A 21,711-nucleotide genomic window follows, 5' to 3' on the forward strand; every position below is an offset into this window, starting at 1 on the left:
AGAAGTGAGTGAGATCTCACAGTCTTGGAGAGACTTCCACTTCAAGATCTGGCCAGGTGAAGAGGTGATAGGTGTTGGTCATTGTAGAAGGAAGCCCGGTCATGGTGAGGTGGATGAGCAGACTTTGTGCCAGTATCACCAGGCTGGGGCAGAGCTGTTGGACGTGAATACAGAAATATCCTTGGAATACAACTCCAAGGCTGGAGAATAACATGGTCCAAGGTTAAGGGTTTCTCATGAAGTCAGTGTAGAAGTGATGCCTTGGTCCAGCAGATCATGCGCTCGCAGGACTTCCTCTTGCATGAAGGAATGAAGAAGTAATGTTCCCTCCCATGATGTGCCCTGGAGGAGAGGTGGTCTCCCAGACACTTGGGTGCTCACCTTTTTCCAGTGTCAGGAGGAGTTACATACCTGAATATTTGGCAATGGCTGGAATGTCATTCCTGATCCAGAACCTACAGAAACCAAGGGAAGTCTGTCCAAGTGGTGACTCTTAACTATGGAGCTGTTGTTAACTATGACATTCAAGTAACTACAGACAAAATGCTATAGCAATGAAAACTGAGCTCCAAGTAACAGACATTCCAACATTGTGTCAATGTTTTGTGGAGAAACCATGAGAAAAAAAGAGGATCATTCTGAGATGGGGGATTTTCAAGAGAATTAGGAAGCTGATAAAAATGCCCAAAGGACAAAAGGAATTAAATTGAAGTCCTTCAGATGAATGTAGAGGCTGCTTCAGCATCTGTACAAGCCAATGAGGGATCCCAAAATTTGAGTGAAGAAAGAGGGAAGGAACAAGAATCACTTTAAGCCTGTCAGGGCCAGAGGAGGCAGGGGAGCAGTGAAAGGAACCAGGAGTCAAGGGGAGATCTCAGTGTCTCCAATGGGATACCACAAGCCTCCCGGAGCCAGTGTGAGCCCAGGACAGCTCCTTGGAGCAGAGGTATCACTTGGACATGCAAGAGGTTCTGATCTACTCTGAAACCTTGCAGCACCTCTAGGCTGCCTGCATTGGTGAGGAACCAGCATCCCCAGGGTCATGATTTAGCTTGAGGAGTGTTGAACACTGCCCAGGAATGAAATGGAGTCATAACAAGATCTAGGTAAAATTTGCCTCTTCCTCCTTTCTCACTCCACTGGAGAATCCTGTCGATAACTTCAGCAGTAGAAGAGGACATGTGAACACCTCTAGGTTTTCCTGGCAGCAGAGGCATCTGGAAACCCAACTACTGCCTTTTGACAATTCAACTTAACTTAGGTGACTGCACTGAAGCAGATAGAGTGCTTCCATGATCCATCTGATGAGCCAGAAGGAATATATTCTTAACCCATCCCAGATGTTTGCAGCACAAACATATATCTTAGTCCCGAGCTAGTAGAAGAAAAAGTGCTGGAACAAAACAATATGTTAACAAAGAAACTCCAGATTCACATGGTAGAGCTGAGAGTGCTCAGGGAGGCAAAAAATGTAGCAGCTGCTCTGTCAATGAAGCATTAAAGCTACTGCTGTCTGTAAGTCTGGAGTGGGAGCGAATGTTGTACTGGTCTGTGAAAATGGAGGCAGCAATGATCTTGCAAATAGTTCAGCAGCTCTTTGTTTAGGAAAACTCACTGGCAGGAAACAGGCATTGAGGTTCAGATAGAGCCCATTGAGGGACCTCGAGGTCCCTCTGTCTTTTTGACAAGCTGGATGAATGGGACAATAGGAACCTCATGAAGCTCAACAGAGACAAATACTGTGTCCTGTATCTTGGATGGAGCAACCCTATGCGTCAGGACAGGCTGGGAACCAACTAGGTTGGATGCATCTCTGCCACAAAGGACATAAGGACTGGGTAGACAAGTTGACCATGAATCAGCAGTGTGCTTTCCATGCAATGAAAGCAAACTGGTGTGCTCTGTTAGCAAGAGCTTATCCAACATCTGGAGGGAAGGTGTATGAGAAGAGGCTGAAGGAGCTGGGGTCACTTGTTCTGGAGGAGAGAGGTCAAAAGGGGGATCTGACTGCCTTTCCCTCTGTGTAAAGGCAAGCTGTAGAGAGGACAGAGCCAGACTTTTCTCATAGGTGAACAATAAGGGGGAAATAGGCAACAGGCAGAAGCTGCAAGCAAGGAAGGTACCACTGGACACAAGAAAAAATGTGTTGTGCAGCCCTAGCACAGGGGCCAGGGCAGGTTGATCACAGACAAATTGATTGGGCTTTGTGCTGTGGAACGGACTCAGTCAGAGATCAATATGATCAGACAAAAAGCCATTTATTGCAAAACATTAACTCCTTATATACTATTGCTTACACACACCTACAGCAATTTGGCATATCATGATTGGATACTTGTCTTGAAGACCCTTAGTGACTAACATAGAATTGGTTAAGCACAGGTGTGAGAACTTGACCTCGAACACTTGCCAACAGTCCACAGTTCTCATCACTCAGTGAATTCCAGCTTCTTCTTATCTTGCTTGCTTAGGCTTCCTCAGGCCTCCCACGGCCTTGCTGTATCCCTCGGAGTTATTCAGAGCTCATGTACCAAATATCCATTCTCCTGTGAGAACACTGTCTCCACAGCTTTGGAGTTAACCATGCTCTGAGCACAACTGAACTAGAGACATTGTATGTGTCTCCAAAACCAAGTTATTCCCTGATCCTATGGCTTTCTGATAAAAGAATATCAAGAAAAAACCCATTTCTCAGCCTGTACCACAGCTGTGGATAGTTTGGCAGAGCCATGGATGGAGAAAGACTGCTGTTCCCTACACTTTTGGCTCTGATTGTTCCACCACTGAACAGCACACAGAACTTCTGTCAGATTGCAGAGAAGTGCCCCTGTGTTGGGTGAGCCCGGACAGCAGATGGTCTGCTCCCTCTGTGACATGGTGGGCTGCTGCTTGGGAGGAGCCTTGTGCTCCTGGCTCTAGGATGGCCACAGAGATTCTGCCTTCTTCTTAAGTTTCGCCAGGGCTGCAGCCTGGAGACAAGAGCTTTGGGAGATGCCTCAGATTTGGAAGAAGGAAAGTTGGTCACCGTGCTTGCATGCTTAGCATTTGTTCAGTTTGTGAAGAGAGGTTCTGAAAGAGAGCCCTGGCATTGCCCGAGGAGAGCCTGGCATCCCTTAGCAGTACAGAATAAACCCTCCACCTTCAGGCCTCTCCTGTGCTCAAGTTTCTCTACCTCTTGGACAAAGTTGCCATCCTATCACCTTTCCATTGCAGTGCTGGAAGGGAGCAGGTGTCACCCTGAGCATCCATCACAGCCATTGAGCTGTTGGTTGATCTGTGCCGGTTGTGTTGGTGACATCCTCATTCCGCTGCGGTGACCACAGTGGCACAAAATCCTTCTGGACATCTCACATCTTGACTGTTGCTGCCCTTATCTCCAGGATCAAGACCATGTTTTCCTCCTCATTCCAGCAAGGGAGAGTTTTAACTGGCCCAGAATTAGAAACAGCTCCTCTCTCTTCTCATGCTTCTCACAACTTTTTCATATGGGGAGCTGTTTACTGTGGTTGTGCAAGTAGAGGGAGAGTGTGAGACTGAAGCTCTGCTCACCAGGCACAGCACAGTTCCTGCCCTGCATCTCACATGCTGTGATGTTGCATTGTCAGAGATGCAGGAGTGAGCAGCGGGAGAAGGAACTGCTTTCCTGCTCTGATCAAGATCAGTGGGAGTGGATTTCAGGGTGAAACTGTGGGGTGCATCCTGGTCTCTGTGGACACCCAGAGCTGCCTGAGCTACCCTGCTCCTTTGCTTGGATGCTCGCTGCAAGCCACTGACAGTCACCAGGACAGTGCAATGTCCATGTTTCCCTGTGAGAGTCCCACACTGAAAGCAGGGAAGGGCCAGGAGAAGGTCTATGCTGTGGAGCTGGACATGGGAGGTGGAAAGCGGACAGGCACGTGGTGGCAGGAATGGTTTCACACAATTGGGGTGTCCCCTCCTTTTTCCAGAGTCTTTTGTCCACACTGTGGGATGGATCAGGCAGCAAGAGGCATGAGAAGAACTTATGGACCTCCACTGCCATGTGGGAACACAGCATCTGTGTGGTCCGCTCCCCACATTCCTGGGACACTGGAAGGGGAGAGATTCTTCCTCATATCTCATGTCAAGTCTCCCCTGGGGCAGGTTCAAGCCATTCCCCTTGGCCTGTCCCTACATCCCTTGTCCCAGGCCCCTCTCCAGGTTTCCTGCAGCCCCTTTAGGCACTGGAGCTGCTCTCAGGTCTCCCCTTCAGGAGCCTTCTCTTGTCCAGGCTGCCCCAGCCCAGCTCTGTCCCCTGGCTCCAGAGCAGAGCTGCTCCAGCCCTCGCAGCAGCTCCATGGCCACCTTTGGATGCAGAACTGCAGAGGGGATCTCCCCAGAGTGCAGAATGCCCTCCCTTGACCTGCTGGACACAGAGGAAGGGGAAATGAGAAAGAAGAGAGGAGAGAGAAGAGGAGCCATAAACAAGGGTTCTTGCAGCATCTCCATGGCCTTGCCCAGGATGTGCCCAGGGACACTGCTGGCTCTGGCATCTTGAACAGGACCACTGATTCCCCGTCACCTCTTGGAGGTGAAAGCACGTGGATTTATTCTTTCCACCAAGGATTTATGTCCTTGGAAAAGGTGACAACCAATCGATGGGGGCAGCCTGCAGTTGCAGATGTCCAAGCACCTTTGGTTTTATCCTGAGCTCTATGGAGGAGTTCATACAGTATTTCTGCAGCAGCCCAAGCCAAGACAGCACAAGATGTGCCCTGAATGGAATGGATGAAGACCTCAGACCATGCCCTGGTACAAACAATGTGGGAAGCCCAACCCCCTAGGCAAAGAAAGAAAAGCAGACGCTGCCTGAGGTCTCTTTCAGCTTCTGTTTGTGTGCCTTCCTCAAAGCAACTTTCTGGCACTCCCATCACTCCTGGTTGTGTCTGGAGGGAGGCAGGGCCCTAAGGGTACTAATAGCCCTAATTTCCCTGATGAGCAACACATGGGCCCCATCCACATGGCTGTGCATGGCTCCGGAGCACTGTTTAAGCTCATCCCTGGGTTTTCAGAATCTTCCTGTTGTAGGTGTACTTGTGTTCTGTTCTCTCTTCTGGACCTGGGCTTTAGACAGCTTGTCTCCAGCCCTGTCTTCTGGATAGACCCTGGCACCATGCTGTAGGTATTCTGTCTCTTGGATGGACCCTTTGTGTCTGTTGTGGCCATGTCTTGAGCCCTGTCTCCTTTTGCTCTTGATGGAACACCTCGGATGCACCTCAGACCAGGTTCATTACTCTTAGATCATGGCTGGGGTGTTCTCCCATATTTACTAGCAGAGTGTGAAATGCAAAGATGAGGACTGAGGTGGTGCTCACATGGTGATCACAAAGTGCCTCTACATGTGGCCTTGACATGACTGTGAAGCAGGGCAGTCTAATTAAGGATGTACAGAGATGAGTGTTGAGATGCTGCTGGGATGAGATGTGGTGAGGAACATGTCTGAGCAATGAACCCAGCTTCTTCAGCCTAGTGAGATAAAGGCTGTGATGGCATGACTGTTACATTCGCCAAGTGAGTCACCCTGTGCAGTGATTCTGAGTCTCACCCTGTGCAGTGATTCTGAGTCCCCTGGACGGGCTGTAGACATGAGAAAGCTGGACTCTCCTTAGAGTTGCACAGCAAAGAAATAGAAGTGGAGATGAACTGTGACAAAACCAAGCTACTACTGGACATAAAGATGACAGTTCCCATCTTAACAGTAATACAGGAGGACAGGGACTGCATGGTGTGGGAGGGGCAGCCCTGTGACAGCCATGGAAAACTGCTTAACTTCAGAGGAAGATGGCCATGGATGAAAGCTGCCTCAGCACATGGCACATGAAGAAATGAAAGTTAACTGGTCATGAATAATCTGATATGGAAAAGGAAGTCCATAATCCTCTGGTGTCTTGGAGGCAGTGGACACCTGGAGGTGTCCTTAGGGAAATGTCTGGGCAGACTCTCGCGAAGGCTGCTAAGCAGTGAGGTGGTGTGGGGCTCAGGATGCCCATGTGGAGCTCAGGTTCCCATAAGCATGGAGCTGTACTGGATGTGACCCAAGGGTGCCATACCCTGCTCCAACTGTGGGGTTAGTTTTGTCCTCAGGAGAGCACAGGAACTTCTGCTGACGTGCTGGCCATACCTCCTCCTTGTGCAGATCCAATGTGTGGCTGTCTCACCTTCAAGAGGAATGCAATGCTGACCTCTGCTCACAGCTGCATAAGCCATGGCCTTTCTATTTGCAGATCTGCCACATAGATGGCTCTGCCCATCCCTGTCCAGAAGGTGGCACGTTGTCCCAGTTGTGGAGGGAGCAGCATCCCTCACACATTTGCCATCCACTTCTCAGTTTTGAGGAGCTCCACAGGCAGAGCTCTGCAGTACACCACCACCACCACCACAAATGGTTTCCATGGGCCAGGTTCCTCCAGAGCCTTGAGCAGCACAATGGTCACCAGCTCCACATGTTCTGAGGAAGGTCCTGGGGTACCATCCCAGCCTCCAGAGCTGGATGTGGCTTTACTGACCTGGAGCTGGTAGATGACTTTAGGGTGTACATGTCACAGGACTGGAAACCATCCCTCCACCTGTGCGTAGCCAGCGATGCAGTGTGATGTGATCCCCCCTACACTGCTGTGTCCGGTTATGGAAGCAACAACACCAGAGGGATGTGAAGCTGTTTGAATGAGTCCAGAGGAGGCCATACACTGATCTTAGGCAGAAGCTGTTCCCTGTGAGGGTGCTGAGGCGCTGGCACAGGGTGCCCAGAGCAGCTGTGGCTGCCCCATCCCTGGCAGTGCTCAAGGCCAGGTTGGACACAGGGGCTTGGAGCAGCTGCTCCAGTGGAAGGGGTCCCTGCCCATGGCCGGGGGCTGGAACTGGATAAGCTTTAAGGTCCCTTCCAACCCAAAGCAGTCTGATTTCCTTCCACCATCCTGCATTCATAACGATGCTCCCTGCCCTGTCCCCTCCAGCCAGTTCTGCTTGCTGGCGTGGACTTCCCAGAGGAGAGAGCAAACTGAATCAGGGCAGGCCTTTGCACAGCCTCATGGGGACCATCTCGGACTCGGAAAGCTTCATCCTGACTCCTACGGTGGACAATAATCCCAGCTTGGTGCTCAGCCATCAGCCCAGGAGGTTTCTGGGGGCTTTATGGTAAGGTGTGGAAGGAGGCAGATAGGAATGTTGGTCATGAAAAGACCTGCCACGGTGGGTAATGTTGATGGATCAGATGAAGTAAGGGGCTGTGGGCTGATTACTCCATGCCAGTGCCTGTGGGTCTTGGCTCTCTGAACCCTGCAAGGACCAGAAGACAAGGTGACCCTAACCAATGGTTCTCCTGCCTGCAGCCCTGTAGTCAGGAGGCCAGCGGAGCTTCGAGTACAATTGGGAAAGGGCCAGAGCCTTTGGCAGCCCTTCTGCAGGCAGAACAACGGCTGACATCATCTTTTATTTAACAGGGAGAAAGGGAAAAAAGAAAAGGATTGCGATGGAAGGACTGTGGTTCTGTGCCCTGGGAGAGATGGGGTTTGTTTTTCCTGCCTGCTGGTTCCTCCTGTGCTCCCCCCAGCCCTGGCTGTGGCACAGCACATTCCTTTGCTGTGATCTCCTCCCTCCCATGCAGCAGCATATTCCTCCTGTTCTCTTTAGCCACAACCATGTTGTAGCCCATCTCTGGCCACTCTGGCATGATTGGGGTACAGCAGATGGTCACCATCCCTCCTTGGTGCCTGTGCACAACTGGAAGCTCTCTGCTCTTCACCATCGAAGGACCTCAGGCTTGGCCCTGGTGCATGTGGCCATGTACTGTCTTGCTCTTGATCTGGGTTCACCTTCATCCTGTGCACAGGTGCCTGTCCTGGTGCTTCTATCCCTGGAGAGTATCCTGAGGTGATGGGCTGAGCACCACCATCTGCATGGTTCCCTTTCCTGTTGTGACCCATCATGCTTGCTTCTGTGGTAGGTGTACTGGACTGGCAGTCCCACTGGCATGGGCCAACCTTCCAAATGGGGATACCCATGCAACCAGCCTGATGGGTCTGGGGAGTACTGGGTATTGTGTATGGTTCGCTGCCTTCCCATGCGAGGTGGAGTAAGACCTGCCTTGGCTTGGGGTCATTGGTTTGGCTCCCAGACAAGCATGAGCACAGGAAGGTGCCTGCCAAGTCTTGTGAGCAATGCTGAGTGCATGGGGCCGTTGGGAGCTCCCAGTGCAGAGGCCACCCCAGGCAGGGCAGATCACCTAAGGGGTGCAGCCAGATGTGAGTGCTGCAGTGGATCACCCCAGGGTGATGCTCCCCTCCCAGCCAGTGCTGCTGTGGGGTTAAGAAGACCAGGCTGTGGATGCTAGTGTGCCCATGCACCCTGCACACCCAGCCCTCATGCTCTGCTGGGCTCACTGGGTTTTGTTGGCAATATACTGTTGTGTCCCTGTGCCCTCCTGACACTGCTGTGAGCCCATGCACAGGCCTGGCTGCTTATCTTGTAGCGTTATCCCGCTGCCAAAAGACCAGATGAGATGTTACCTTCTCCCAGGACATGGCTCTGTCCTCACCCTGAAGCCTCCTGGGCTTGCCCTATACCAAACCATAGAGATGGCTGTCAATGTCCCTGTGCATCCCACTGGGATGTCCAAGAGGTAAACTAAGTCCATTCCTCCTGTTTTTTTCACTCTGCCTTGCTCATGCTGGAGGATGCATAGGAGAGAGCCTGGGGGCTCTGGTGCAGGGTTATGGGAGCATTGGAGGGCTCTGGGCAAGGCTGTGGGGTCTGACCTAGACCACGAATAGCTGAATGGGGCCATGCGTGCCCCGTCTGCTGCCAGGCTGGGCTAAACCAGGGTTAACCAGTGGGGTGGGCAGGAGCTGCCACATGCCAGGAATGCTTCCAGACTGAGGAAGGACTGGACATTAACCACCTGCTTCCCACTGCCAGACGCTGTGTGCAAGCCGGGCTCAGCACTGTGTTGTGCCCATATGGGCACCTTGTGTAGCCCCACCAGCATTGCCTACCTGGGGGGGGGTCCAGCCTGGCTTTGTGGCTCATGGGGACCCAGCACCCCTGCTGAACTTCAGGCACTGCTTGTCAGGGAGGCTCACACGTGGATGTAGTTGCAGCCATGGGACATGCTCCTCCCGTGCTGCTTCAGCTCTTTGCCTCTACCATGTGCATCCATACATCTGCATTTTCAGGAGTTGTAAATCAGTCCTTGGATATCTCTCCCTGTTGCTGGTTGGTACTGTGATGATGCTCAGCCCAGTGCTGGCTCTCTTGCATCCTGCTGCCTGCCCGAGTCCCAGCACCCATCAGCACAGGGGGTGCTCCCTGTTCACCTCTGACTGACACTGGCCCAGTCCTGCTGTGACCCCAGGGAATCCCAGCAGCTCAGGAAATGGGGACCTGCAGCTTTCCCACAGCCACCAGGCTCCCGGTGATCTTGTGCTGGGGAAAGGTTTTGCACCCTAAGGTGCTCTGGTCCATGTCCAGTGCTCTGGCTGCCCAGCAAGGTGGGTGGCTGGTACTGCTACAGCCTTCGGAAATGGCCATACCCCTTGGAGCATCCCATATCCAAAGCAGTGCTGTGGCTTTGAGAAGGCAGGCAGCCCATGCCTGCTGACATCCAGCTGGTAGTGTTGGGGGAGCTGGTTCTTGTCAACCTCTGTGCTGGGCCCTGAGCAGCATCCAGTGCTGCAGGCAGAGCTTCTCCTCCCTGTGCCCCCTGCCTTTCCCAAGGCTGCAGGAGGAGCTTGCTCTGCAGCTGGGACATGGTGCCTGCCTGGCTGTAGTGGGCAGGGACATTGGTTGGGGTTACCTGATGGTCCTGGAGCAGCTGGCTGCAGGATCCAGCCAGTGGCACCGGCATCAGCAAGGCTCCACCCATCATTTATATTCCAGAGTATGTGTACCAACAGGGATGTGGAGAAAGGCCCTGTAGAGACCTTAGAACAGTCTTCCAATACCTAAAGGGGCTACAGAAAACCTGGAGAGGGGCTTGGGACAAGGGCCTGTAGGGACAGGCCAAGGGGAATGGCTTGAACCTGCCCAAGAGAGGGGAGACTGAGCTGAGCTCTTAGGCAGAAGCTGTTCCCTGTGAGGGTGCTGAGGCGCTGGCACAGGGTGCCCAGAGAAGCTGTGGCTGCCCCATCCCTGGCAGTGCTCAAGGCCAGGTTGGACACAGGGGCTTGGAGCAGCTGCTCCAGTGGAAGGGGTCCCTGGGTTGGAGCTGGAGGAGCTTTAAGGTCCCTTCCAATCCAAACCACTCTGTGATGCTGTGAAATGCCACTGTCTGGTGCACACCAGATGTGTTTCAGCACCGTGGCTCAGGGGAGAAGGCTTGGAAAGGTCTTGTTTAGTAACAGACCTTCGTGCATACTCTCACACATGATGGGCAATGGGACAGTGGCTGTTTGCCCCTGGTGTCATTGCAACGTTCTGGGTGGCATAGTGGTCTGGAAAGACTGGGATGACTGGTTCCTCTTCCTGCCTGAGTGGGAGAAACTGGCTGGTGGGTTTCATGGCTGCCTGAGGTGTATGTGGTGATGCTGCAGCCACCTCTGTGTGCCTCAGGTGGGGAGAGGCACCTGCAGCAGAGAATGCAGGCTGGATTAAGAGAAAATCCAGTGTTCCCAAGGGGTCTGCCCTCTCTGTGGCAGCCTGAGCCCTCCCCGGGTGCTATCTATATGACCAGGAGGGTTGCCAGGAACAGGGAGTGCTACCCCAACACAGGACCCCCAGTTTCTTGCACCGAAGAGCCTTCAGGATGCTAACCTACCAGCATGATCCATGCTCCTGTGGTTTGGAAGTGGTGGCAATGCAGGCTGGAAAATTTCACACTGGTGGTTTGCATGGGATGTGACGCTTGGCCCCACATGCCCCTCATGTGCGTGTTCTGCTCCCCACCCTCCCAAGGAGGGGAGAAGAGTCTCTCATCCCTGTGGGCAGGTCAGGGAATGATGTTGCATGCACCAGTTCACCAGCACTAGCATAGAGGTGATGCCGCTTCTCACCCTCCCATTTCCAAGTAACAAGGGACAGGGCAAAAAGAAACAGCTTCAAGATGCACCAGGGTAGGTTTAGGCTAGATATTAGGAACCCAGAATGAGTTCAAGCATTAGAACAGGCTGTCCAGGGAAGTGGTGGAGTCACCATCCCTGGAAATATCTAAAGGACATCTAGATATGATACCTGAGGACATGGTTTAGTGGTGGCCTTGGCAGTGCTGGGTTAATGGTTGGACTCAATGACCTTGTAGGTCTTTTCCAACCTAAAACTTTCTATTTTATAATTCTATATGTCCTTCTGTGTTTATCCTGCAGATAAACTTGCAGATCCTTCAGAGTAGCATCTGGAGGGAATTAGGGCAAGAATGAGGCTACCTTGGACTTCTTGGCAACCAGAAGTCCCTTCGCATGGTCCCTGTGGCTCCTGGTGCTCACCATACACAGCAAGGCAGCAGCGGAATCTGAGCATCAGTGGACATCTGTGAAGCAATGGCTGAATGCAGGGAGCAGGAAAAACATAAGGAAAAAGAGCTGCTGCTGCCCTGCACCAGGTTCCTCCCCTTGCCAGCAGAATGCATGAGGTTAATGTCATGTTAGCTCCTTTAATTCAGAACATCCCCTTTTTCACTTGGAAAATAAAAAAGGCTTCTATGTCTACTCCAGCCCTGCTGAAGCTGTCTGGAAACACTCATCCCTGTGATGGTGTTGGGGAGAGGGTCCCTGCCTGGGGATGCAAGGATGCTTCCCGTCGGATGCAGTGTCACTTCCTTCACTGCAACAAGAGCAAAACCATTGCTGCAATGTTTTGCTGCAGCAAGACACGTGTTCAAAGTGTTATGCAAACACAACAATCAGCTCTATTCACTGCGCCTGGTGACCTTGCTCCAGCACTTCTGACGAAGGATGTAATCTCCAGGGAAGTATTTTCCCCTTGTTTTCCCAGCTCTTTCCAAACAAGCTCATCTGAAGCCATTGACTCAAGAGTGTCAAGAAGCTGTGCTATGCATTAAGACATGCTTTCAGAGACTGGTGCCTGTGGACTTGTCAGCTCATCGACTCAAGAAATAAACAATACATGAAGCAGATCTCTAAACATCTGGTGGAAAGTAGGAGCCTGTTCCATAATCTGAGTGTTTGAAGGATGAATGTGGCTGGACCTAGCCACAGCTCCTTTCTTGTCTGTGCTGCGAATGGGGCAAGCGTGATATTTACGGCCTTTAGTGATGCTGTGACTACAGCATCTTGGCACTTCCCTTTCAGCAGCTTCTAGGGGAATAGTAACACATGTGAAAAACATGCTGCTGGGGCACAATGTCCCAGGTCTAAATGGCAGCATAGAAGAGGAGGGAAAACTCTAGGGACAAGCTGAACTCTTACCCACAAACATGATTGGATAGGGAATGCTGTGCTAGGAGATGAAGAGAAACCCTGAGTCTTGGGAAGTTGCAGCCACCTGGAAAAGATAGAAACCAGGTGAGAAGCAGCCTGGCAAGCATGTTGGCTTGCTTGTCTGGCGCTGTTGTTGGGGGAGACTTCCCTAGAGGTAGGTGTTTAATATGTGGGGCTGACCAGGAGCGAGTAAGGGAAGCTGTAGTTAGCTGCTCAGTGCCCTGTAGCCTAGATCCTGCACCTTCCTTGTTTTCACAGGTCTGGAATCAGGACCTTGAAGATCCTGTAGCCAAGGAGCAGGACTTGGAGTCTGGCATGGAAACACACAAGCCAGTGAGTCTGGTGATCCCTGTTTCTGCATCAAGTGCGTGAGTGATCCCACTGATTTCACTTAGGGAGGAGTGTGCACTTAAGTGCTTTGCTGGAAGAAGGCCTAGGAGATGGGAGGGATGAACTCCAAGTGGAGCTGGGCAGGGAAGAACCTACGCACTTCACTGCAATAGCTGGGATTTCCACCCTGGAGACAGACAAGCAGGGCAGCAGAGCATGGAAATCCTGCCTTGGAGCCCCAGAGAGGGCAGGGGCTGGAGCCAGCATCTGGAACAGTCCAGTTAGTGGTTCCCAGCATGGCTGGAACGGGGTGGGGAGCTCTGGGGTGCTGAGCGTGGACGCACAAGTGTGGTCAGGCACTTGTCCATCCTGAGAGATTTCTCCCTCCAGAAATCCCAGCCAATCTGACATAACAAGCTGGTCATTAATTCTTCTGAAAAGACATAGAAAAGGCTGGCAGAGGGATGCAGAAACCGTGCCTACCTGAAGAAGTGCAGGGACAGTCCTAATGAGGACAGCATGAGAAGGACTGAGGCAGTGTGACGCAGTAGAGCTGCAGTTAGCCAGGATGCTGGGGGAATGATCCCAGCAAGCAGACTGATGACCAAATGTCCTTGATGTAGGTCCCCACCTCTGTGAGTCACTGTACCGTGTAGCTGGGGAGCTGTGTGTGCCTTTGGCCATAACACTGACCCGTGCCCAGCTGCTGACATCTCCAGGTAACCATGGTCTTGAGGTGGTGTTGGAGCTGGGCAAGTGGAAAGCAGCAGCAGGAGGAGGAGGAGGCACCACTGGCCTGGGAAATGGGCAATGTGGATTGGATGGGGGTGAAAGGAGATGATCTGTTTTTTGCTGAGGTGAGGCCATGCCATTCTCTGGTGATTCGGAGGTTACCTCATCCCTGTGCCTGGAGTGCTTCCCATAGCTTCAGCAGGAGCAACATCCCTTGCTTACAGTTCAGATCTGGGTCAGGGTTTCACACTCCTCCCACAGGCACAAGAGGAACAAGGACAGCCTCTGCTGTGAGCCTGTTCTGGCAAGAGCATCAGTCCCTTCTGCTTGTCTCCTACTCAGATTTCACCAGACCTCCAGCTGCCCCAAGGCCCTGGACTTTGACTGTTCCCTCCACAGCACCACTGTGCCGGGCAGGGGATGCTGTGTGTGGCTCAGCCCTATACTGGCACCTCCATGGGGGAGCATGGCATCATTCAATCCTTCTCCTGATCCACATCTCTGCTCATGTGGGCCAGGAGAAGCCAACCTTCTGCCACTGCCCAGGCTGGGGACACACAGGACGTGCAGTGTGTCTGTTGGGCTGTGCGCATCACCATGCTTGATGATGTGTGCTCCTGGCACAGTGGCCAGGGCTGTCCCTGCTGAAGTGCAGGGAGTGCTTGACACCCTGGAATGCTCCTCTACAAGAGGTTCACAAGCTCCTGAAACCTCTTCAGGAGGGACATAGCCCATGGGGAGCTGGACAGCAGCTCCACTGATCCATCCACCAGTGTCCTATGGGAGCTCGGACAGCTGTTCCCTGGATGTCCAAAGAGCCAAAGGATGCTTGTACATATGGTGGGGAGGGAATGGCTTCCTTTCAGATGGGACTTGGCAGAGGCGCAATCTCATGCATGGTGATGATACTCAGATCTCATCTCTGGTGATTTACAGCTGCAGCATGAAAGAGCTGGTTTGGGAAGATCATAAACAGCTCCAGCGTGACAGAGGGCCTGCTGGATAATGGAAAATCGAGGGATCATCCATCACCATGGTTCTGTGCAGTATCTGGTGGTTAAACCTGCCATGACAGCTGAGAGGGACACACAACTCATGCTCTAACACTTCCCTACAGGAAGAGGATCCTTTGGGACCCCTCTAGGTAGGAAGCCTGGGTCACCCCATCTTGTGACAGGTAGGATGGCAACATGCCATGCCGGGAGGCAGAGCCCATGCCTTGTGTCATGTCAGGGTGACACAGCTGTGCCAGGCAGCAGGCCACTGGTCCTGCCCCACCATGCTGAGCTCCAGTGGTTGTGTCACCCTTGTGTTTGTCTTGCTCTGCTCATGTACTGCCACCTCTTTCCAGCCCCCTCTTGTATCCCACGTGGACTTTACAGTGTCAGCATGGAGCAATTTTTGTCTGGAGGCTCTGCCACCTATTAGCAAAACTTGAAGCATGGGCTTCAAGCATGGGCTTTCCCTCTAAAGTCAGTCAATGCTTTGTCCCTGTTATGTCCTCCTTTCTGCTCTGAAGCTCACCTTCTGCTGGGAAGTGCTCATCCCTTGCAGGAATTCCACAGGACCCTGGGAGGTCTCTGTTCCCCACTGATTTCCCTGCATGGTCATGACTGAGCCACCTCCACAGGCTGGTCCTGTCCCTGTCCCTGTCCCTGCACTCTCTGATCAGGACCCATCCAAGTGTTCACAGCCCTGACATAGGCACTGGACCTTCACCTGAGTTCCCATTCACACAGTGAGCCTTGGAGAGATGCTACCATGGCTAAGCTGGAGGAACAAAGGGAAATCAAGGTACCACACTAGCGGAGTAACTCACAGTCTTTCCCTGCAGCCCCTGACAGCAGCACTGCTCACCCCTCACTGATGTGCCCCCTTCCCAGCATGGACCTGGGTCTGATGGTCACAGTCTGGGCTCTGTGGTGAGGGAGAGGAAGCATGTGGAGGGGGTCCATGGCAGACCTGCTCCCTGACAAGCATCAAGTGCCCACTGGGCTGGTGCCCAGGCAGCTGGATCAGGCTTGACGGTGCTGGCTCCTGTGCTCGGGGAGGGAACAGATGGGATCCATTAGCAGGGATTATTTGGATATCTCCAAAGGGCTCTGTCACAACCCATTAAACTTAGACAAGCAGATATAATGAGGGCTTAACACGGACATCTCGGCAACGTGCCTGACACAGCTTGGCACCGGTGGAGCTGCTCAAGGGCAGTGGAACACGCAGAACCCCTTTGGGCTCTGGGGTCTGGGCACACCTTGGTGGCAGTGAGCAGCCAGCCCCAGTGCTGGTGTGTATTTCCTGACTGGTCGCCCAATATGCTCCGATACAGCTTGGGTACCTAGCAGCCCTCAGGATGGGGAGATGTCAGCTCTCCAACATTGCCCTTCTGCCTGATGGGTGGAGGATGCTGCAGCCAGGAAAAGCAGCTCCTGTGGCACCTCACCACATGGTACCGTTTCACAGCACCTCGAGCCCAGTGGGGTTGCTGGAGCTTGCCCTGCTCCTGCCCTGCTTCCCAGCGGTGGCAGCCGCAGTGCTGCTCAATTGCATCCTTGTCAGGTCCCTGTCGCCACTGTCCCTGTTAAAGGACTAAATTCTGCTACTCTGCTTTCTTACAGGATGCCCTGTGCTTTGGGAATGCTGTACTTCAGAGAGAGGTCTTCCATGGCAAGAGAGGGCTTGTTGTCTTCTTTCATGAAGGGTTTGGAGACCAGGCATCCAGGAGATGGAAGGAGGGCAGGACATTCCCTGGAGGAGTGGAGGTGTCTTTATTAACAGCTGCTCTGCACTGGATCTTAGAGAGCCTTTAATCTGACAGCAGTTAACCCACATCAGAGGGAAAAGGCTGGGAGGGGTCAATGGAGATCCACCATGCCAGTTTCTGACTGGCAGTGTGTCCCTTGAAACAGGACATGTTCGGTTCATCCTCCTGGCCATCCTACTCCAAGCAGAAAGTCTTGCGGTACCTTGATCCACAGGGACCACAGATCACATCTCCCACATGTTGCAGGGAGTCCACAGCATCCTGACTGGTGCTTCCCACATGCATGTGTCTCCCCAGGGAAGCTGTCTCCCATCAGCACGTGCGTTCTGATGGCTTTTCACATGGGATTCATGAGGCTCCCCAGGTTTCAGCATCTGTTTCTCTGCCTTTGTGGGTGACTGCAGCAGTTTCGAGTCAGTTCCCCCGGAATTTAGCAACACCTGATGGGATCTGGATGGGATGGCTCAGGTATCTGACAGTATGTCAAGTACACTCAAGTATTTGACAGTGTTTTCCATGACCTCATTAGGCTGAGCATCGTTAGCCTGATCACTGCAGAAACTTGAGCTCCTAACAGAGAATTACAGTTCATTACTTGCCGCCAGCACAGTAGGTATGTCATGTCTAGTGAGTGCAGCTTTTATATATGCCATTACATGACTAGGCAACGTAGTCTCTAATAATGCTATTTCTGGATTGCAGGAATGATAATTGAGAACTAGTGTGTCATTAATTATACAGACAGCTTGATGCCAGGACTGGATTGTGTCTCCAGTTTCTGGAACTACTGTCCTCATTTGTTTTACTTGACAGCTTCTAGCACTTGATGTCTTGCATTATTTGATGTTTTATTCTCATAGCCACAGTGAACCCAGGCCAGTGGGTCCCTGGACTTGCCCGTCCTTGAGGCTCATTCTGATTCCAAGCAGATATAGACTGGGATCTCTGCAACAAGTCCTGGCTCTAAGTGCTCTCCTCCTATGCTGCCATACACACCCTGCCAGGACATGCAGCACTACAGGTTGGAGTCTCACCTAGTGCATGGTCTCTACTGTAACAGGGAATCTCTGCTCATGCCAGGGAATGCATCCCCCTCTCTATTGATAGTTCCTTATTCCCTTGCTTCTCCTTACAGCTCTGCAGAGAGGGTCATCCAGCACAGAGACTTTCCTGGGTTTCTGTCTTGGCCTGAAAGCACAGTCTGTGCCCTCAGGCTGGTTTAAGTAGCCGGAATCTCAAAGCTCCCAGTGTGGCTCCAAGTGAAGGGGGCTCTGCTGCTGTGCACAGACCTGGCTTTCTTGCAGGTGTGCACCCTAGAACTGTGCTGGGGACCTGCCCCCAGTGACTGACATTGGCCATTTTGGTCCATCTCCCCATGGGAATGAGCTGAATTTGGTCTGGAATTAGCTAGCTGGTGCAGAAAGCATTGCTGCCTTGGACCGGGAGGCCAAGTGATGCCACGTGCACGAGCACAGCAGCAGCGGGCATGGTCTGTGTGAGCAGCTTGGCACCTCCTGAGGTGGCTGATGCTCAACCTTTGTTCAACCACATTTTCTTATACATTATTTCTTTAGCCTGGAGTGTTTTCCTGTTTAAGTCCCTCCCAGAGCTTTTCAGGACTCTGGTTCTGTTCTTCTGGCTTTTTTCCCTGCAGTATAATATGATCCTCGTGAACTCCACTGCCTTCAGTATCTCAAATATTTACAGTATCTTTTTGTGGAATACTTTGGATGCACAGCACAGCCCCAGGGAGTCCCGGGAAGCACCTCCCAGATAAGGCACTAGGAGCACACAAGCAGGAAGGCCTGGGCTTTGTCCAGGAGATCCAGTGAGGATCCAGATGAAACATCCTACCCAAGAACATCTGACCTCTGCCACTTGCTGCAAACCATATCCCCTTGCCAGGCACAGGAGATCAGACCATTTCCACACCAAATTTAATCACAGACTTAAGAGGTTCTTCCTTCCCCATGCTGCACAGCTCCGCTCTGCAGCGCTTTGCTATCTCAAGTCTCCCTGTTGCCAGCTGGTTCCTCTTGCCAGAGGGACATTTTTAGCAGCTCCCTTTCTAAGATGATGTAGTACCAATCATCTCCTATAGCCCCGTGCCTCTCCTCCCTGAAGGCAGGCCCAGGGATCACCCAGCGCCCTCCTCTCTCCCCAGGGGTCAGGATGGAGGCTGGGTGCCCAGTGCAGATGCATGGGGCCCTGCTGTACCCATCCGAAGGTCACTGCAGTCCCACGCTGCCATCTGGTATATTCCCCCCCCCCCCAAGTTTTTCCCAAAGCAGCTTCCAGTGCAGGATCTCCCCTATCCATCTGGGACGTGGTTGTGCTCAAAGTATTGAGGTTTTTCCAGTGAGCTCCTTTCCACAGCTTTGCGAAGCTTGCACACCAGGATCTGGCTAACAGACATATGGTTCACCAGTGACCAAGGGGGGTTTTCAGTTTCTTCATGTACCGTTGCTCAACAGTGCCTGCAACAGTCGCTCGCTGCTTGATTTTCCTCTCTCCAAAGAGCCCTTGTTTATGGCTCCTCTTCTCTCTCCTCTCTTCTTTCTCTTTCTTATTTCCCCTTCCTCTGTGTCCAGCAGGTCAAGGGAGGGCATTCTGCACTCTGGGGAGACCCCTCTGCAGTTCTGCATCCAGAGCAGGCCATGGAGATGCTGCGAGGGCTGGAGCAGCTCTGCTCTGGAGCCAGGGGACAGAGCTGGGCTGGGGCAGCCTGGACAAGAGAAGGGGAGACCTGAGAGCAGCTCCAGTGCCTGAAGGGGCTGCAGGAAACCTGCAGAGGGGCTTGGGACAAGGGATGTAGGGACAGGCCAAGGGGAATGGCTTGAACCTGCCCGTGGGGAGACTGAGCTGAGCTCTGAGGCAGAAGCTGTTCCCTGTGAGGGTGCTGAGGCGCTGGCACAGGGTGCCCAGAGAAGCTGTGGCTGCCCCATCCCTGGCAGTGCTCAAGGCCAGGTTGGACACAGGGGCTTGGAGCAGCTGCTCCAGTGGAAGGGGTCCCTGCCCGTGGCAGGGGTTGGAGCTGGAGGAGCTTTAAGGTTCTTTATCCCCAAACTATTCTATGATTCTACGACATTTCTGAGCCTCACAGGTTAGCTAAAAGTTCTTACAAAGTCCATCATAAAGTTAAGCATGAAGATCATGCATGCTCAAGGCTTTGGTCTGTGAGAGAGTTTCAAAATCCAGATACCGTATGCACCTCAGTCCTGCTGAGGAGCTTTTAGGCCATGGGCTGAAGACAGTGATGGAGTTCAATAAGTTACTTAGAAATCTTAGGTTCTGTTATGGTTGTTGTCTCCTTATGGCCAATGTAATTTCTGAATTAGGGGCCCTCAGCAAACAACTCCAAGTGCCATGGTGCTCAGTGACAACACTGCAGTCATACACTCTAACCCCTCTACATTTCTGTAGCTTACACATAACTAAGACAGTGCTCCTGTTTTTACTGTGAAATACATTCTCTTATTGTACTGACAAAAGTACATGGCCTTGTCAGCATTGCCTTCATGGATTTGGTGCAGTGTAATTCAAACTCTTTAGTCCAAGACATCTGTATGCTGTCTCAGTGGGATACCCAGAATCCAACACTATTAAACTATGAGCTGCTCATGATCGGGACCACCATTGTTTTGAAACCAGTTTGTGCAACATCTGTCCAGAATAGTTGGAGATTGAATTGAAATACTCTCAGGAGCACTACAGCTGAAGCTTAAGCAGAAATACAATGTGCATATCCATGACATAAGATGAAAGAGAAAACACTTCTTCTATGGAAGGGAGGTGTGTAATTGCAGAGACATGAACGGGATCTGGTTTTAATCCCACTGGACACTGTCAAGCGCAATTTCTAATCTTAGTCCTGCTCTGCTGCATTGGAGTATGGCTGGAGGTGTTTTTCAAGTGTTTAGGAGCCTTTCCAAAGACAACAGTATCATCTGGATAACATCAGCCTCCAGGCTGGTTACTTGAAAGGGACACTCTTTGAAAAGCCCTCAGTGCTGATGCAAGCCCATATGGCGCATATTTAACCTGGGACACGTCCATCTGTGATACATGCCATGAGGTTCCTACGGCTCTCCAGCCCTGGCTCGGCCACTCTCAGCCTGTAAGTGCAGCCCAGAAGTGCCATTCACCTCTCCCAAATCCTACAGGACTTCTGTGACCCATGGAGGTGGCCAGAGGTCTCCTGCTGTGCTGAGGCATTACCTGCAGCCCACACCCCTCCGGGTCTCCCCAGCTCTGTGTGAAATGAACCTACCCATCCTTTCCACATGTGCAGCATGGAGTGGGTCTCTGCCTTGTGCAGGACCAGCACCCTGAGGAGAGGAGGAGCACCACGGGTACGGACCAGCCCTGTCTTAGCATGCAAACAGGCTCCTCCAGGGATGCCCTTGGTGGAGCCTGGGCTTGAGGGGTGGTACAGTGTGGATTGGGGGGTGCAGAAGTGGTGCTCAGTGCCAGCTGAGGGCCCAGGGAAGATGGGCAGTGCTCTCTGTCTGCTTCACCTTTTCAGTCTCCAGTTTCAGGCACATGGAGGCTCTCCCTGCCTCTCCCTCCACCTTCATTGTCATGACACCCCCGTGCAGCACTGCTCCTGCCCATACCAGTCCTGACAGTGAACCTCTGCCCTGGAATGGAGTCTGCAACCCCTTCATCCTCTAAAAAACAGCAGATGATACCATGGGGGAGGATGCCATCCCTCCCACTGCCAGAAGCAAAGGCACAGGGCGGTCAGCATCCTTGAGCTTTGGGGCCAAGGGCTTGATCTGGCTGCAAGTCAGAGTCACACAGATGACTTTTGCAGGGAAGAGTATCTGCTTCTCTCTAAACAACCCCGAAAGAGCTTCTTCCTCTGTCCCGCTGACATTTTGAAGGTTCTCATACTTGGCACAGCTGTGCACTGGTGTGTTCTGGGGTTTCAGTTTTCCTTTTGCTGCTTCTGCAGCTTTTCCAGGGATGAAGAGATTTGGAAAAGCTGCAGGTGGAAATGGAAAAGTGCAGTGAATATATATCCCAGACTCTTGGTTTTTATGGCCATGAGCAGTAGAGGGGAAGAAAAGAAATCTGTATGTTTCTGGCTGGAAGTAACAAGCAGGTGTTTGAGTATATCAGGAAAACTGTGATAGTGGTTTACAGAGTTGTTTTCTTTAGCACACAGCCTGTCCCTTCAGGCAGCTCAGACTTCGGGTCTCGCCAGCAGCAAAAGGGATGAGCTATATTATGCCTGGCGTTAACCACAGAGGAGCAGAGTTTTGCTTTCCAAGCAAGAACAAGGATTCAAAGCATGGCATGAGGGAGGTACAGAGAGGGCCTTAGATCAGATGTTCAGACTTCCTTTGACTGAGTGGGGCCGGATATTGGCACAACTGCATCAGTCTGCAATGCTTGGTGTCAGTGCAACAGCCTCCAGCTAGGATTAACCTTGTGTCATCAGAATTTAGGTACCTGACACAAAACACATCCCTACAAAGCAGCTGATTGATCTTT

The sequence above is a fragment of the Melopsittacus undulatus genome, chromosome 13, assembly GCF_012275295.1.
Source record: "Melopsittacus undulatus isolate bMelUnd1 chromosome 13, bMelUnd1.mat.Z, whole genome shotgun sequence".
NCBI classification, from domain to species: domain Eukaryota; kingdom Metazoa; phylum Chordata; class Aves; order Psittaciformes; family Psittaculidae; genus Melopsittacus; species Melopsittacus undulatus.